At 41.5% G+C, this 15871-nt stretch overlaps 1 long non-coding RNA gene across 5 annotated transcripts in view; it reads left to right on the top strand.

Moving 5' to 3' along the window:
* The window catches only part of LOC308190337, a 55991-nt gene extending 41177 nt beyond the window's left edge, over window positions 1–14814 (top strand). For 2 of the 5 annotated variants that reach the window (XR_013947089.1, XR_013947090.1), the window contains 2 exons: window positions 5198–5315; window positions 6950–8770. This is a non-coding gene — a long non-coding RNA (uncharacterized lncRNA). The other 3 variants (XR_013947085.1, XR_013947088.1, XR_013947084.1) reach the window with 2 other exon arrangements.
* Window positions 14815–15871: the final 1057 nt, after the last annotated feature.

Genomic DNA, 15871 nt, shown 5'->3' with positions numbered 1-15871 from the left:
TCATGAAACATTTATACAAGAGTTACAAAGACTAAAACAGTAAAAATTCAACAGCTCTTGTAATTAAAGGCTGTGTAACTTCTTTTGGGTAAATATAGACTTCATTTCCCACATCTTCTTTGCTATTCATCTTGGATCAGCTCGGTTAGGACTATAATCAATCAAGTAGTCATTGTTATTCTCATCCAGAGCCTGAGAAATAATAAACTGGTTGGCATTTCTGAATAGAAAGGCATAACATATCATAGCAGGCTTTAACAATCCTTGAATAATTAACAATGATTTGGCTTGTTTGCCTATTGTTTTGAAGAAGTGCTATGAAACTGTGCTATTGTTGCTGCTAATTTTGAAGTAGATTGTTATCCAGCAGCTCTTTAATGGCAATACCTCCAAGTCTGTGTTGGCAATAGATTGATTCAGTTTGGACAAATTCACTGCTAAAATCACAGCTGTACCCTGAGCTGTCTGTTAAAGCCTTCCCTCATCGAGTCTAGCTCTCTGCAGTCAGTTTCTTTCCCCAAAACTTTTTCCCTCTGCTTCACATCCAGGCTCACAGCCTCTGCCATGCACATGGGGAGGAGATGGCTGTTCTTAGGTGCCTGCCCTGCCCTGTCCTCAGGAGCCTGGGGACATGCACAGGGCAGTTTGCCCCTGAATAACCTGTGCTGGCTATTTACTGCAGCAGAGAGAAAGGCAGCCCTGTGTCTAACTGTCAGCAACAAGAGTCTCCAGCAGAGTCCCTTGCCGCGCTGAAGTATTGGCTTATTGGAGACAGACTCCTGCAGTCCTGAAATATCTTTTTTGCTAATATCCTCCCTCAGCTCCCCAGGAGCAGCCAGGTTTATGGATACCCAAACCGATAGATGTCTGATGCACATGTTTTTTAATAACTGAATCATAAAATATTCACTAACCCCCGGGACTGCAGCACCCGGTCTGTAGCTATTACCTAGCATAATTCTCGGAGCAGCTGTCTCTCACAGCCTGAGGGCTTAATTTAGAGTCCACTGAGGTGAGCAGGAACTTTCTATTGACCCTGGTGGGGCTGGATCTGGCTTGAAGGCACAGATCCTTCATTGTTTTATTCCTACATGTGATCATTAAGGATTCTGCTCTGTTACCACTGCAACCTGCTGGCTTCCTCGAATGTGAAAAAATATATCCAGAATCTCTTTCTCTTATATATTACTTCAGAGGGAATTTGGCTGTTATTTTTCCTCTGAGGACTGGGCTAGATAGGCATCCCTGTTTTGGATCTTGATAACATTATATTTCAGATCTTGTCTGAGCATCCCAATGCAGCATCACGCAGTGTGGACCTGTGAACAATAGGGGTGTAACAGATCTATTGGCACGCCACATTTCAGCTTGCTTTGTCCATTACTGTTAGACAACCCAGTGTTACGTGGTTGATGAAGCATGCCAGAGCACCTTAAAGGGCTGCCATATAATCTGGAACAAACACCAGGACTAACTCTGCTCGGAGGTCTGAGAAACAACTCACTGGTACAAGAGTAGTAGATTCCTATATTAGCAATGAATTAAAAATACAGAACACTCACTTTGTCGTAATGGAGTCTTATGTTATCTGACAGCAGAGAGAAAGAGATAAAGTTTATGATTCTCAGATTACAAGTGGTAGGACGTGAGGAAACAGTGTCAAGTTAAACCAGGGATGATTATATTGGATACTAGGAAGAAATTCTCCATGGAGAAGGTGATTAAGCATTGGAAGAGGCTGCTCAGAGAAGTGATGGTGTCACCATCCCTGGAAGTATTCAAGAGACATGTAGACGTGGCAGTAAGGGACATGGCTTAGTGATGGGACTCAGTAGGTGAGGTTGATGGTTGTACCTGATTATCTTGAAGAACTTTTCTAACCTTGATGATTCTGATTCTAAGTTGGGTTGATTACAGAAAACTCCCCACGTCCCCAGAAAATGTATCTCAGAGCCCCTGGGCACAGGTTTTGCTAGAGAGAGCTGCTCAGAGTGACTGTCTGCAGTTGTGGCACAAGTCTGCATGGAGAAAAAAAACACAACACCAAGCTAAACCAAAACAAAAAAAGCCAAAGGAGCAACTGGCAGAGCAGGGACTGAAACAGTAAGGTATGAGGTCCTATGAACGCATCATATAAACTCCATTTCTTAGATGTTATTCACATACAGATAGAAGGGCACAGTTCAAACCTGATCAGGCAAACCTTAGACATGCAGGTGGTTCAACTCTATCTATGCAGATTCTGGCTTTCGATTTAGTATCAGGACATTTAGTTACAGAGAAAATTCCCAATCTGAAACTTGCCAGTTATACCTGTCTTTGTTATTTTCAACTGTGAATTCTTTTTCCACTTGGTTTCTCCTTTTCTTTAGAGCAGGTTCAAGGTAATTCAGTCACTGGCTTCTTTGTGTCCTTGATTTTTGCAGCTCAAGTGAATGCCTTCTGGAAGGCATCCTTCCTGAGGATACCACTCAGTGAATCTGTCTTGTGAGCTCTTGTAGTGTACCTGCAGCCAAGCACAAAGAGGATTTGCAGCCACTAAACATTCCCCAGCCACTGAAGGAATAGCTGATCTCAAACACTGTTCCTGGAAATGAGAGCAGCTCATAGCACCAGCTCCATTGCTCTTCTAGCAACATCTCTGTGGCAGTGGCAAAAATGCATTGCCCATTAAACAAAGTATGACTAATACCCTTAATGGCTATATTACAGTGGTTCTTTTTAACTCTTTTTTGTTTGGCTCTTGAGGGGCAGGTTGTAGGGTTAAACATCACAGCAAGCACCAAGGGCATGGGGTTAAATTTCAAAATGGTGTGTGTCAGAACTGCAAAGCAGAGCATGTTAAAGAGGATAGAGAGAACAGGTCCTGCTCTGCATTCCTGTATATTACTCTGTATATTACTATAGTTTCTGTGTTTACTCAGTATTTGGGCTACTGATAGTCGAAGGGCCAGGTTTACAGCTTAATTGACACAGCTTCTTGATACAGCTTCTACAAACTCAGCCAACTTCGTACCACCCGACAGCCAAACAGTAACGAATATTTTTGAAGCAAAATTTAGATCATCACCTGCAATCAACACAAATGCTGTTTTTAATCATCAGACTGTAAGTGTGCTGTGGTCACAGAGTAAACCCTGCTGTGCCTCTCTGCTGTGGTGTCTTCCCTGCCCCCCCCCCCTTTGACATGGGTACCCAAGGGGCAACACAGAGAGACTCAGCCCAATTTCTGCTGTTCCTGCCCAGTCCCTGTACAGTATGTGTGCAGGGGAGGAGCAGTCTTGGGCTTTCCTGCACTGCGATTGTGGCAGTGAGAAGTTCTCAGGATCAAAGCCTTATACTCTCTTGAATTCCTGCCTGCAATATTCATCAAGCCATCTCCTTCGGGAGGTTAAACTTGTAGGCATATTTTGCTGTGTGTTTTCCAAAGCAGCAGTACTGTTCGTTGAATTTAATGAACCAATGTTTTCTACCTTGACTTCAGCAAGACTTTTGACACTGTCTCACACAACATCCTCATAGGCAAGCTCAGGAAGTGTAGGTTAGACAAGTGGACAGCTGGGTGGATTGAAGACTGGCTGGATGGCAGAGCTCAGAGGCTGGTGATCAGTGGTGTAAAGTCTAGCTGGAGACCTGCAGCTAGTGGTGTTCCCAGAAGTCAGTACTAGGTCCAGTCTTGCCCAACTTAATCATCAGTGACACAGGTGATGGAACAGAGTGCACCTCAACAACTTTGCTGATGACACAAAACTGGAAGGAGTGGCTGACACACCAGAGGGCTCTGCTGACATTCAGAGGGGCCTGCACAGGCTGGAGAGCTGGGCAGAGAGGAACCTCATGAAGTTCAAAGAAAGGGAGTTTTGCAACTAGGGAGGAATAATCCCAAACACCAGTACAGGGGCTGACCTGCTGGAAAGCAGCTCTTCAGGGAGAGACCTGGGAGTCCTGGAGGACAGCAGGCGGACCACAAGCCAGCAATGTGCCCTTGTGGCCAAGAAGGCCAACGGTATCCTGGGGTGCATTAGGAAGAGCGTTGCCAGCAGGCTGAGGTAGATTGCCTCCCTCTCTACTCATCCCTGGTGTAGCCACACCTGGAGTATTGTGTCCAGTTCTGGGCTCCCCAGTACAAGAGGGACATGGAGCAACTGGAGCGAGTTAGTGAAAGGCTACTAAAATGATTAGGGGACTGGAGTATCTGTCATACGAGGAGAGTCTGAGAGAGCTGGGCCTGTTTAGCCTAGAGAAGGGAAGGCTGAGAGGGGATCTCATTATTGTGTATAAATATCTGAAAGGAGGGTGTCGAGAGGATGGGGTCAGACACTTTTCAGTGGTGGCCAGTGGCAGGACGAGAGGCAATGGGCACAAACTGAAGCACGGGAGGTTCCAGCTCAATATGAGGGGGCACTTCTTTGCTGTGAGGGTGACAGAGCACTGGGACAGGTTGCCCAGAGAGGCTGTGGAGTCTCCTTCTCTGGAGATGTTTAAAAGCTTCCTGGGCATGATACTGTGCAACATGCCCTGGGTGACCCTGCTTGGCAGGGGGGTTGGACTGGATGATCTTCAGAGGTCCCTTCCAGCCTCGGCCATTCTGTGATTCTGGGAATGTTTGAACCCAACAGTCCAAATTCATTCTTCATGTAACCTATATCTAGTCTTAGTTCCATATTCTCAGTTGTTATTTAAACAATTTCCTATGTCAGAATGTTTTATTACCAATGACACTGACTTTTTTGCCTCCTTTAATTTTTTTGTTTTGAATGGAAAGGAAATCCCATACAGATATGTTTATACATACACTTTAAGTAGATTTCTAAGAGCTTGCATGTGGGACTTGTAACAGAAAGAGCTGGTCAGCCTCAGCTGTAAAGGTTTGTTACTAATGCTGTCAACGTGCATGTGTAACACACACATCAATAGGAGAGGATTCAGCTGCAGCACTGGCTGTAGAAATGCTCAGATGTAGTAGTCTGCCCAGCAATTTGCATATACCATGACACATAACAATAACAGGAAGGCTACCCCTCCACCTTCTCTGCAGCCTAATTCTGCATATGATTTTGACTTCATTGGAATCGAAAATCCATCTGTATAATATAATTACTTAATAAGCTAAACTGAATAGTCTTTTTGAGGAAATGATTCGCATATATAGTTCCATATCTGGCTTCAGATCAACCTTTTTTCCTTTTTGTTTCAGAGGTTTTACAGTGAACATAATAAATACTATCCTGATATATATATATATATCCTGTCATAACTCTGAGACTCAAACTGGAGTGCCTTTGTGATGGGAAAGCCCAGCTGGTGAAGCTCAGGCAAGCCTCATACAATTACTGATGTTCTCTAACAAGATAAAGATCTCTGATTAATGAACAAGTTTAAGAAGCACACTGAAATATCAAGAATCTTTCCCCTGCATTTCTGTTAGAGGCTAAGCATTACTCAGCTTACCTGATCTAAGGGAAAACAATGCTGCTTTTGCTTTCCTATTAACACACAAAACAAAATTCCCAAGTAAAATAGAGGGGAGGAAGTAAAACACAAATGAAGCTAGACTGCAATGCTATCCTCAAAGGACCAGGAGGAGTTTGAAATTTTATTATTATTATTATTTTACTTTGATTATACTCATTGGTTTTGTGAGCTGGGAAGAATACAAAATCTAGTAATTTGCTGACCATGGATCTGTCTGCCATGACTGTGGCTTGCCAATGGACAGAAATGAAGCCAACATAACAGCTAGAAATCTGTAATCCATTAGCTTGCTTGTTGTCTTTGCTACTCAGCATTCAGTTTTGCAGACCAGTGCTTAACCAATTGCTTTGATAGATTCACTTGATTTGATTTAGTCTCTTTCTAGAAGAACATCTAGCAATAAGGCCATTCTCAAAGTAATCTAATAAACATGATAAGAGCAGCAAATCTGCAGCCAAGCTGTCCTCTGTTAAACTTCCTACCATCTAGTCTGGGGCAGAGAGAGGGACACTGTGACAAAGATTTTTATCAGGCTGCTAGGGTGGTCTGGGGACTGGTGAAGCCAGGTACCCGAAGTGGAGAGGGAAGCTTTCCTTGGCAGCCACCAGGCACCAGCTCTTATGTAAGTTCATATGAGGAGCAGCTGAGGGAACTGGGGTTGTTTAGTCTGGAGTAAAGGAGGCTGAGAGGAGACATGAAAGGAGGTTCCAGTGAGGAGGGTGTTGGTCGCTTTTCTCAGGTGCAAGTGGTAGGACATAAGGAAATGGTCTCAAGTTGCACAAGAGGAGGTTTGGGTTGGACATTCGGAAGAATTTCTTCTCGGAAGGAGTGGTTAGGCATTGGGACGGGCTGCCCAGGGAAATGGAGAAGTCGCCATCCCTGGAGGTGTTTAAGAAATGTGTGGATGTGGTGCTTAGGTTTAGTGGCAGACTTGGTAGTGCTAGGTTGATGGTTGGACCTGATGATCTTAAGGGTCTTTTCAAACCTAAATGATTCTATGATTCTTCAGTGAAGAGTAAGCATTTTGAAAAGAGGCAGCACTGAAAATGTCCATTATGGTGACAACCTGTGTCACAGCAACCTTTAAAACATTCTGGGTGAAGATAGCAGGGAGGGAAAGCATCCAGAATATACATATTTTTAATCCATATGATAACCATATGGCCACAGTCTAACCAGGATGGATGGCTTTCATTGTTTGTCCCCACTGTTTTTGTTTTGCTGTCAGCTATTTGCTTTTTATAAGGCACACAGCTGTCACGACACTTTGCAGGGGCAACCTCTGTAAGCGTTGGTTGAATGAGGCTGCAAATCAGGTTGAGGTTTTCTTTGTTTGGTCTGATCTACATTCTCTAGGAAGAAAAATATGAATTATAAGCATTATTCAGCTTTGGTTTGGGGGTGTACAGTTAGTGGTGCTGGTGGACAGACCAGAAAGCCATCAATTACTTACACATTTTTTTCATCTATTCAGATTCGTTTGAAGGTATGGAGACCATCTGCCTTATTCCGGCCATGAGCAGCACTACTAAGAAAACAAGTCAGAAGTGGAATCATAATTCTCTTCTCATGCCAAGTTTGCCAGAGGCATCCCGTGTCATTTTGAACAGTCTGGACACATGCAAAATGGATGACTAATGGTCACAGTACAGGTTTTATTCCATTAGATTATGTCATCGGTAGTTTCAGTATTTTCCCTGGAGGACTTCTTCACTTCTTTATATTTAAAGGGTATTTCTGCATAAATGAGCATTTGTTATTTTACAGGTAAGAAACAGAAAACATTAACAAGAATGGCAAATGGGGACAGTTATTTCCTTTAAATAATTAATCCCTTTTGCTGGTATCTCTGTCAGAGACCTACTAAAGTGCCATTGCATGGAGTTAGGGCATAGCAATATGTTAGGCAAGACTCCCGACAAACCTTTCAGACTTTTTCTGTGATTTTATGCACAGATCAGTTTCTTGTGGGCTGTTTTCAAACAGGCAAGATGTACTGTTCTGAGCTGTGTGCAGGAAGGGAGACACAGCTGTCAGGGGCCAGGGGTTGCCTTTTAATTTAATCTTTCTTGCTCTAATTCACTGAAGTATGCTGTTTATGTTTGCATGGGTGAGGGAATAACCTCATTTGTGTTCTGACAGTCACTGTGCTGCCGTTCTGGAGGGGGCGATTGCCGCTTGGTAGAGAGGCACCAGGGTTAGCAAATAACTAAATTTAAAAAGCACCAGGGTTAGCAAATAACTACATTTAAAAAGTTGCTATTTTATATTTAAAATAATCAACATACATGAAGACGAAGCAGGCACCAGAGAGGCAGTCAGACATCCTTAACTCTGCTCTGTGATAACACAATAACCACAAAATTGTGATGAGTGCCCGGCTGGCTTTCTTAGATCAGTGCCTTGATTGTCAGTTTCCCAGTTTATATTGCCTGAGCTTTGGATAATTACAGTAGTCCCTTAATGTAATTTACCCGTGAATTGTTGACAAGTGCTTTCAACCTTAAATCCACATAAGGATAGAATGGATTTCTGAAGTGACCATTATTCTGTCTTGTGTGTCTCTTCCATTTCTCTTTAGACAGTATATTATATTTGTATATTTACATTTATACATGAAGGAAGTGTTTGAAAAACCCCTTGGCTGTGGACACATGGCTAAGTATCTGATTAAATATCTTCGTATGTTTGTTATCTTCTCTCTTCCTCCATTTCTTTTTGCTTATTCATTGTATCAAAACTAAATTTGACTTGATTTTTTTATTTTTTTTATTGATGTTTTTCTTAAGAAGGATTTTTTTTACATATTTAATGTGATACACCAGACATGAAATTGTAGCAGGTACAAAAATAACCTTGACACTTCTTATTTAGAGACAGATTTGATAAAAACACAATTGCCACATTTTTCTGGCTTACAAAGGCAGGACGATTCCTCCTGCAGTCTTAGGCTTGATGATTTATTTAGTTGAGTTTTATAAAAGAGTTCTGGTCACTCCCAATTTTTACAGACCCTATATTGACTTTAATACAGTTCTAATCTGAGTTAGAGGTACTGGAAAAAGTTTTAAGAACCTAAATTTGGGTCTCTCTGAATCATTTCCTGAACAACTCCTCCTGCTTTGGGCCATCGGGAGTTTAAGAAGATTTTGCTGCTAGATATTTGCAGTTAAAAATGAGAATAACCCCGGTATTTTTGGTGTGATGACCTGTGCTGTTCTGTGACTTTTAGAAATCATTGAATAAGCACAGTGTGCTTATTCCACCGAGACCCAAGTAAGAACATTTCCCTCCTCTTCTCCACAGGTTTGCAAGATGCACCTTGCCTGACCAAGCAGAGCCTTCAAGGTCTGGTTGCTGGTCCCTACAGTCAGGAGTGCACTGGGGCCAACATCACAGTGCCTAAAATATGGTTTACAGCCACACATGAATGAGCCCCATGAGTGAGGGCTTGCCTTCATCCAGAGGGAGGAAGCAGAGACATACACGGGAGTGATCTGAGTCCTTTCAGCCCAGCTGAGCTCCAGGGACACTGCCTCCTGTTCCTCACTTATTGAGGTCTCCACGTGCAAAGAGGTCTCATCTGCACGTCCCATATGCAAGTCTGGCTGTTTCCAGTGTTTTCTGTGAATGTAATCCCAACAAGTTGTTTTCAAACCTTGTCCTGGCAATACAGACCTTGACACCTCAGCAGAAGCCCTTTCTAGAAGTGCAGAAAATGATCCTGATAGAATTAAACCATGTTCTATATTTTCAGCCTGAGAAGAATCTGTAATTAGACCTGAGATCACCAAATGGGTAAAACTCTTCACGCCCAGAAGCGTATGAGTGCATTTACAAAGGGGTTAATCTCCGTGCCAGCTGAGCTGTTTGCTGGGAATCCTCTGACAGATGCCTGAGGGACATCACGCCTCATGTTTATGCTCTCCCATGAATTGTTTTCCTCACTGTAAATGTGAGATTATGTAAACCTCTGCCATTGATGACTGATTGTGCCTCCTTTGGGAATGCTTTTAAGGGTACACAAAGTACCCTTTCCCAAAGTTACCTATAATGAGTGATACTTGGAAAGGGAAAGAACATTTTCTTACATCAATTTCAGCCACTGCAAATGATTACTCAGAGTTGTTGCCTGCTAACTCACTCTTTTCCTTCCTTTCCTCCTTCCCTTCTTCCCTCCCTCTCTCCTTTCCCCCCCAGACCCAAATCATTTAAATTGCTGTGCTGGCGACTGAGCCATTTGGATGACTACTCGATCTGTTTCTTTCTTCCCCTGCCCCAGGCAGCGTTAGGATCTGGATTTAGGCCTATGTTCCTTAAATGGATAAAAATCTGCACACTCAGCAACAGGCAAAAATGCATTTATAAATGGGTTAATCTCTTTGCCAGCTGAGTTTATTTTCAGGGAATCTCAGCCCTTTCCACTCTCCTGGATTTCAATATACACAAGCCCATGTAAATCTAGCAATATAAATCAGGTCAGCTCTGAGATTAGAGGTGTGGAAGCGAGACAAAGAGAACATAATCAGTTCCTGCATGCTGCTGTGTTGCTAATGACACAGTTACAAGAAGTAACTTTAATCCTGAATGTCCTATGTGTTTTGCAAAAATGTGTTGAGTCGACCTGCCAGGATTTAAGATAAATCCACTAAAATGAAGTGAACCATGGCCTTTGCTTTTTTTTTTTTTTTAAGTGGCAGACGTGAGCTGTTGTTATGTTTATTTTATTTATTTTATTTGTTTTTATTTTTTTTAAAGCCCAAACTCATTCAAATGCAGAGATTGAAAATAGAAGCTAAAACTGTTTCAACTTTCTGGCTACATAGCAGATTGTCTGGATGTACAAAACAATGCAAAACTATGTCCAGAATATATTTTAGAAAATAGAAAAAAATCATTATAGCAGTGAAGAATGAAAGCTAAAGTAAACCCATAATATTTCTGCAGTATGATCGGCACCACACAGGGTCTGGCCTCATTTGACTGCAGCAATTGTAATTCAGCACATGCAAAATTTTAAGCAAGCTCGCTGAGCAGTTCCATACTGTAATTATTACAAACATTAATAATTAATATTCGGAAGACGGTAAGTATTCTTGGTAAAAAAGGTTTACTTTTAAGTATTTCTCAAGATGCTTTATGATGTAAGTGCAGGAATCCCAGATTGATACTTCTAATTAAATTAGAGGTTTCTTCTGAGGTGAGCACGTTAGATAACAGGGACAGAAAGCAGCGTGGCCAAGCACAAATCTTTGAACTTATTTTTAACCTCTTCATCATACTTCGTCCATCTTTCCTCAAATAGATCTGCTACTAATAGTAACAGTGATGAATTCCAAGTCGCAACTCCTACTGCTTTGGGGACTTGTTAATGTTCTTGTAGGTTCACTTTGGGTCAGACTGTCATCTAGTTTACATGGAAAGCCCATCTTCTTAACACCGATGGAGGATTTGGCTTGAAAATAATGAAGGCACAGCTACCAGGACCAGGATTTAAACAAATACAATAGACAGCACAACACAAGTAACAAGCTCCAACTAGGTAATTGAACCTTACTTGTTACTACCAAAAGTTTCATCTGGTGCTTCTGCACTGTTGCACTTCAATTAAGAGTGAGTTTTTGGGTTTTATTAATGGTGTTTTACTCATTTAATGTAACAATGTAGTGTAAAATTGTGCTGATGGTGGTTCTTGTGCTTATGGAGTTTATGGCTTTTGATAATAATAACAGAGAAACAACCTGATGTTTGGCTGAAACAGGTAAATTAAAGAAATTATTTCTTAATGAAAAAAAAAAGTGGGGGGAAGGGAGTGGGGAATGGCCCCAGAATGGAAGAATGATCGGCGAGAGAACATTTAAAGAATTAACTCCTTTTATTTAACAGGAGATTTCAGGAGGGGATCAAGAGTACACACAGCTCCCAGGGGCCTGCCTGCCTCAGGCTCTGGCCCTCTACAGAAAGGGGAAAACATAGCTGGGGAGAGCTGCGGGGGCTGCTCGTGGATGTACAAAATAATACAAAAACTATGGTCAGAATATATGTTAGAAAATAGAAAAAAAAATCATTATAGCAGTGAGCAGTGAAAGCTAAAGTTCATTTGCCATCCTGCACAATGTGCTGTAGGTGATCCTGCTTGGCTGGGGCGTTGGTGATCTTCAGAGGTCCCTTCCAACCTCGGCCATTCTGTGATTCTGTGATTTAATTCACTGCTGTGAGGTGACGGCTGTGCTTTCAGGTCAAAACCTTGTTGCTGGAGGGGTAGAAGTTGCTGTGGCCCCAACCAGGCAGGAGGGCAGGAGGGAGTAGGGCCAGGATGCACCTGTGGGGCTGGGGGGGGATCAGGGGCCATGGAGAGAAGGGGAGCTGCGGGCCAGGCCCCTGTACTGTAAAGACAGAGATCTGGGATGCAGAAGTAATAGTGGGGGGGAGGTTGGCTTTGAGAAAGGGTTGAGAAAGCCAAGGGAGGGGTGACAGATATTAGGAGTGGACCCCATAATCAGGAGGTCAGCAGAGGCGGGGAGAACTGTTAAAAGATGTAGGTCGAAGGAGTGAAGTGATGAAAATGCTTTTAGTGTGTGCTTTTAGTACTGGCATAAAAGTCAAGTTGTTTGAAGAGGAAGGCCAGCATCCTATATCCATTATACACGAGGAAAGGCGATGTCAAAAGAGCTGGAGTAGAGTTGCCTTCTTCAGTCTGTAAATTAGTCAGATGTGCAACACAGGCATCTTGATGCAAATGTAGATGCGCTGGGAAGTGCTGACTTGCAGCTCATCTCTCTTCACACTTGGTGAGGATGAAGCACTCTTCCTGGAGACAATCTGCACTGGTTCTGCAGGGTGAAAGCAATAGAGAGGATTGTGGAGTCTCTCGTGGAGATACACAGCCCATTTACTTTACAGAACTCTGTCTCTTAACAGGTCTGAGCAGGAAGGTTTGGGCAAAAAAGTAAGGATGGGGAGCACACTGACAAGTCACACAGATCAGCATTCTCTAGCCTTTTCAGTAGAAATACCAGCAAAACTTCTGGATAAATAATTTACAAATTGAGAATGCATTTGGGCATAGTGAACATCACACATTTTTTCAGAATGTAGAAAAATGATGATGGCTAGAAGAAGGAGGACAAATTAAGCCAAGCTTAGCTTTAACTTAATAAGCAGCTGAAATAACTACACTTTTGATTTAGGAAGGTTGGCACTTTAAGTTGTTTTGCTAAAGGATGGAAATCTTGTTTGTTTGTTTGTTCTACATGAACTAAAATGTCTATACTTGAAGTTTGGCAAGCATTATTTTTTCCAAGTTCTAAACTAATTGCACAGATTCTGAAGGAGGAAAGCAGACCTAGAACCTCAGACAGGTCTACAGAACCTGTTCAAAATAGGATTCTTACAGGTTCAGTAGGATTTATGCACAAAATCATTATAGAATGAACCTAGATCATATGGTTCCCCCCCAGCATCCTCCAGCCATGGGCAGGGACACCTCCCACCAGACCAGGTTGCCCAAAGCCCCATCCAGCCTGGCCTTGAACACCTCCAGGGATGGGGCATCCACAGCTTCTCTGGGCAGCCTGTGCCAGTGCTTCACCACCCTCTGAGTGAAGAATTTCATCCTAACACATAATCTAAATCTCTTCTCTTTTAATTTAAATCCATTGCCCTTTGTCTTATCATGACCTGCCTGTTTAAAAAGGCACTCTCCAAAGATTAGATAACAAGACCAGTTTGTTTTTAAGAGGTTAAAATACTAATATTTTCTTACTTACCATATATTTTATACCAGAAATTGATTCTTCCATAAGAACATGACGATTTATTTTCATAGGCTTTAAGTCCAGCCTTGGGAGTAAAGATATCTGAGTTTTATCTTAGTTCACAATAGTGAAATTCTGTGTGATCTGAGAATAAATGAACAGTTTTGTTACAATGACCCCATTGGCTATAGAAACATCCAATAGTCAAATGCTTCTTTATGTCCATAAATGTGTTTGTAAAAACCTATTAATAGCTTCCAAAACAAAAAACAGTCATCAACCCCCCCACAAAAACAAACAAACAAAAAAAAAAACATACACAAGAAACAAACAAGCAAACAAAACACAAAAATCTATTGGGAAGACGTTTCCTTTCTCTTTAGCTGGAAAGTTATTGTCTGCAAGTTTCTTAAAATTAAATTCAACTTCAAAAACAATGATAACTATATGATTGCATATTTTAGAATTGTGCTCAAAAATCCACTTAGCTAAGTTTAATTTTTTTCGTATTTCCACTGAGGGTGTGCATGGTAGCCAGGAGCAGCAAAGCCTTGCACACAAACACTAGGTTTAATGTGTGTCATCTTGTATAAATGGATTCAGCTTGGGTCCTGAATCAGCAGAACTGTTAAGCACACGCTAAATTCCCAAAATATGCTACAATGCTTCATTGAGTAGAGACAAAACTTTTGAGTAGAATCAAAACAAGTGAGAAGTGGAACCTTACCTGTCGACCTGTTCTAGGCAGCGTCTGATTCTAGAAACTTCTGACCATTCCCTGAAACACCAATGTTATCTGCTGCATAACATGTTTTGCTTGTCTCTGAAATTTTCAATAACTCTGTGTTCTTATCTGCACGCTCGTGATGACACTCAGTGTCGAGCACAGTGATTTAAATTTAGGTACCTATAAGTACGTAGTGACGTGTGAACTAGGTGTCTACACTTTGTTGTACTCAATGGAAACCTAATCAATGCAGCTGAAGGACAGTGCTCACTCCTGTGAGCTCTTCAAATCACCCTTAATTGGCAAGCAACATGAGGAGCTCCAAACTCTATCATGTTTGCCTAATGGAGAAATCTAATATCCTTCGGGTGTCCTGCCTCATCTCCTACTACACTTTGGACCGGCCTGGATCTCCTCGTGTCATGTCTGCCATGCAACACTCCCAGGTGTCCTGTGACATGCCTGATGACATCTATGTTTGGCAAATGAGTCAAGTATTTTATCTTTGGTAGACTACAAAGGGAACTTCTACACTTAGAATATATGTAGACACCTATGTTTAGACACTAAAATGTCTATAGGATGGACAGTATCAACTTAAAAAAAATTTTGTTGTTGTTGTACTTTCATGCTGTCCACGTAAAATCTATTCAAAAATGTATATATTATTTAATGTTAAAAAAAAAAAAGGAAAAGAAAAAGGAAAAGAAAAACGAAAAAGAAAGAAAAAAGAAAGGAAAAGGAAAAGGAAAAGGAAAAGGAAAAGGAAAAGGAAAAGGAAAAGGAAAAGGAAAAGGAAAAGGAAAAGGAAAAGGAAAAGGAAAAGGAAAAGGAAAAGGAAAAGGAAAAGGAAAAGGAAAAGGAAAAGGAAAAGGAAAAGGAAAAGGAAAAGGAAAAAAGAAAAAAGAAAGAGAAAAAGAGAGAAACAAAAAAGAAGAAAAAGAAAAAATGTAAAAATTGAATGTTTTCATGTTTATGAAATCTGTCTGTATTTAAACAAAGCTTACTATACATTTGCTATGTCAGACACAGTACTATGTTACACCATGATGCCTCTTTGATTATACGAACAGTGATGCTAAAATCTTATTCTTTGCCTGTCCAGATATTTCTCTTTTAGTCTGGGGCAATACCTTGCAAGCATGTCTCTTGCAAGCCCTTGTCTCTAGAGTTCAGAGCTAACTCAGGTATTTCTCTGCATAGGAAAGATTATGAGGAGAGGAGAGTATGAAGCTGTGCCATTGTGTCAAAGCCAGGCTGAAAGGAGCAGTTCGTTGCTCCGTGGTGCGTGATGCAGAGACTGCGCGCTGTAGGAGATGGATGTCCTCCTGCACACCTGCTAGGTAACTTCTGGCATTGCTGGCAGAGCAATGGGACAGACCTTGTCGGAAGGATGGATGAGGAAGGGGACAAGGTTGAATAGTAGAAATGGAGAATGTAAATGACGAAGGAAGGAAGGAAGGAAGGAAAAGAAAGAGAATGGACAAAAGTAAATAATGTCCTGGCTCAACACCCAATTATATTAAAATTTCTGCCTAAAATTGGGCACTAAAGGTGTTCAATAAATGAGATAGCAGACTTCCTTGCTATGTAGTATCTGCTCCAGTCTTATCCAGTCAGTGGAGCTACATCTCTGTAACCTCATTTTTGGGGACAAAACACAGTGTTTATGCCAGCAATATCACAAAGGATGTTAGTACTGAAACTGGCAACTCAATGAAGTGCTGAAGGCCTTAATATGGAAATCTTCTGTCTTTCTGTATCTGCAGTTCTTATTTTGCATTTTGAGGTTTTAAAATTCATTAAACTATTCCTTGCTTTATTCATCTGAGTCATTCTTCAATCTCATTCCTGCCCTCTGGTTTTGATTAGTAGTTATTAAGTAGTAACAGCAATAATGGGAAAATGACTA

The sequence above is a fragment of the Anser brachyrhynchus genome (assembly GCF_964034855.1).
Source record: "Anser brachyrhynchus genome assembly, chromosome: 2".
NCBI lineage: Eukaryota > Metazoa > Chordata > Aves > Anseriformes > Anatidae > Anser > Anser brachyrhynchus.
Note: the sequence above shows the minus strand (reverse complement) of the source record. Positions and strands in the feature narration are given on the sequence as shown.